Source organism: Cyprinodon variegatus, unplaced genomic scaffold, assembly GCF_000732505.1.
Source record: "Cyprinodon variegatus isolate N-32 unplaced genomic scaffold, C_variegatus-1.0 Scaffold110, whole genome shotgun sequence".
Lineage (NCBI taxonomy): Eukaryota > Metazoa > Chordata > Actinopteri > Cyprinodontiformes > Cyprinodontidae > Cyprinodon > Cyprinodon variegatus.
Genome location: NW_015150563.1, coordinates 1,346,668 through 1,349,850, shown reverse-complemented (window position 1 = coordinate 1,349,850; position 3,183 = coordinate 1,346,668).

Genomic DNA, 3,183 nt, shown 5'->3' with positions numbered 1-3,183 from the left:
TTAGATGTGAACAGCTTGTAGAGGGAAAATGGAAACAACTCTCAGCTGAAAATAAACCAAAAGGTGTGTCCATGAGCCATCCTCTCTGCGCCTGAATGCAAACACACATTTCAACATTTTTATTGTAGAAATTCAAATATAAAACCCTACTTTGTGTCATATCATAAACACTGAAGTCAGGCTGTAACTGGCCTGGCTGTAACAAAATAGGAAAAGGTTCCAGGGGCATGAATACTTTAACGACTCACTATAAAACCAGATTTGATTTATTTGATATTTATATTTGATCATCTAAAAAAAAGCCCTTATAAAAGCTTCATCAACAATAAGCTGGAAGGACCAAATAAGGAGCTGAGTCCATGACAGCCGCCTGCTCTCTTGGTCCTGCCTCCTGCATGCTTTAACATGACATCACCCTTCATCTAAACACAAAGAACTACTGAGAATCTGCCATAAACACTGCAGACAGTTTTCAAATACTGATTAAAGTAGTTCAGATTGAACAGAATCAATCATTTCTAAATGAGTGGAGCACATTCTGCAGAGAGCCATAACTGAACTGACTCATTTCAAAACGACACCTTTTGTTCAGAAGGTGAAGCCCAAGCTGCAGCTCTGCTCAGTCCTTTGGTCATGTTGAAGGAAAAAAAGAGAATCTGCAAGCAAGCAGACATGCAAAAGTCATGCAGGCTGTCAGCTTAGGGGGAAGAGGAATAAATCATGGCTGTGTTACAGGAAACGCTGCGAATCCTTGAGTGTCCTTCAGCACCTCACATACACACCAACCATCAACACTCACACAGAAACGCTCCTTTATCTCCAGACCTTCACAAACTGATCCCCCAGCCGGAAAGTGTTTATGTTGGACCTTCAGACCAGAATTATGTCTTTTGTGCTTGATAACAGGGTGGATCTTTATATCCTAGACAGAAATAAAACACACTCAGTTACAGTAAATCCGCCTTATATGTGTATATAATCCAACAGCATTCCCTAACTTGCTGGAGGGTAAGCTGTGTTTAGAACCCATTGATTTCCTGTATAAATCCACCTCCTGCTGTAACTTCAGGTGTCATTTTAGGCTCCAGTCTGCACCGAATGAAAATATATTTAAAGAAAAGCAGTGCTGCTGCATAAATGTAGAGGAGAGCCTGTGCTCCAGGCAGGACGTCCCCTAAGATCTCCCTCTGCAGTCAGGAATGCAGAACACCTCCAGCCACCTGTCTGCTCCACAAAACCAGAGGATCCTCAGCTCCTTCCTAACAAGTTAAAAATCATATTCCAGAAATTATTTAAATCTACATTTGCCATTCAGATGTTCCCTGTCATTGGATGTGGCTGTAATTCAAGCACAAATAGGTTGAAGGTGATTTAATTTTAGAAGAACAGGTCCTCACTGCTGATTGTGTTTTTATCAAAAAGTTTTTAGTTTTTTTTTTTTTTTTTGAAAATCAGCTTAGAAATTTTCCAATCCCCAGCCTCACTATTTCTGTAACCATAGTTACCGTGTCTCACTGCCGCCCACACAAAGCACAAGGGAGAGGAAGCTGGAGGATTGCTGCTGACCTGACAGCTGCAACATATATTGATATAAACTACAGAGAAATAACCTCGCTCTGCAAAAAAAAATCTAGAAATAAGTAAAAAATCTCTCAAATTAAGTGTATTTGCCCTTAATTTGATTTGGTAAATGAGATATTTTTTGCCAATGGAATGAGAATTTTTACACTTAAAATAAGATATTTAGATAATATGCACTTGAAATAAGACAATGCAATTGTTTTTTCTTATTTCAAATGTAATGTTGTCTGGTTCTATTGCACTGCAAAAAATAGAAATCTAAATAAGTCAATTTGTCTTAAAATAAGTATATTTTTTCTTGAATTGAACAGATAAGGTCGACACTTTGCCAATGGAATAAGACAATTTATATTTAAAATAAGAAAAAACAACCGCAGTCTCTTATTTAAAGCGCATAATATCTAATCGTCTTATTTTAAGGCTAAAAATACTCATTCCATTGGCAGATCATCTTATTTAACTACTCATATTAAGGTTAGATACTCTTATTTTGAGAAATTATTGCTCAGTTTTAGATCATTTTTGCAGAGTGGCAAAGTGTTTAACTTCCATCCTCAATTCAAGAACAAATGCACTTATTTTTAAGAAAAAATTTGTTATTTAGATTTCAGTTTTTTGCTCTGCTCTCGGGGCTTTGCTCTCAGGCCTGATACCGTCTGCAGATGTTTTCCCTGCAACTCTCCATCTTCTGGAACACAAAGTTTGGTGTTTTTCAGTTCATAAAATTAAACCAGATCTCTGTCAGTTTTCCAGATTGTGAGAGGAGGAAGTCAGACTGTGGAGAGACACAATGGCAGGAGAAGCTCAGCAGGCATATATGAAAAAAATAACCTGATAAACGCTGACGTCTACACCAAAGTTTGGACACCAAAGGCTTCTGGGTAAACATTTCATTTCAGTCCTGCTCGTATCCTGTCATCAGAACAAGAACCATCTGGAGGGGATGGTGTCATTATTAAAATACAGGAACTCTTTCTTTTCATTTGCAATTAAACTTCTAACTGAAGCTTAAGAAGGAAAAAAGCCAAATATTCCCAAAGTGGAACAATACCAGGTTGTAATTTTGAAGTCATAGCGAAGAAGGATACGATAACCAGCCCGGTTAGAAGATAAGTGCTGATGGCTTCTTCCACAGTTTGGCACTAATGACCATTTTTGCTAACTTTACCCGCTGTCCATGTCTAAATGTTTTCAGATGGATTTAGATTAGACAAACATGGAAGATCCTTCTTCTGGAAGATGCCCTTTGTCACATAGGATGTGAAAATCCGACCCAACTGCAAAAACCATCTGGAAATAAGTAAATAAATTCTTATATTTAGGGTATTAACCCTTATTTAAGTGTCTCACTTACCACGTCAATTGAGGAACAAATGCACTTATTTTAAGAAAAAAATGGTTTGTTTATATTTCATTTTTTTGCAGTATGACTAAACATCTCTAATATATTTGTAAAAAAGCTGAAACTACGGCTGGGGGTTTATTTTAGAAATAAAACTTGTTTTAACATGTCAGCCAGACACTTGTGCAGGCTATTTTTTAAAGTGTTTTGGACTATGGTGATGTTGTCAACATGCATGCTGCTTCTAGTACTCTCCACCT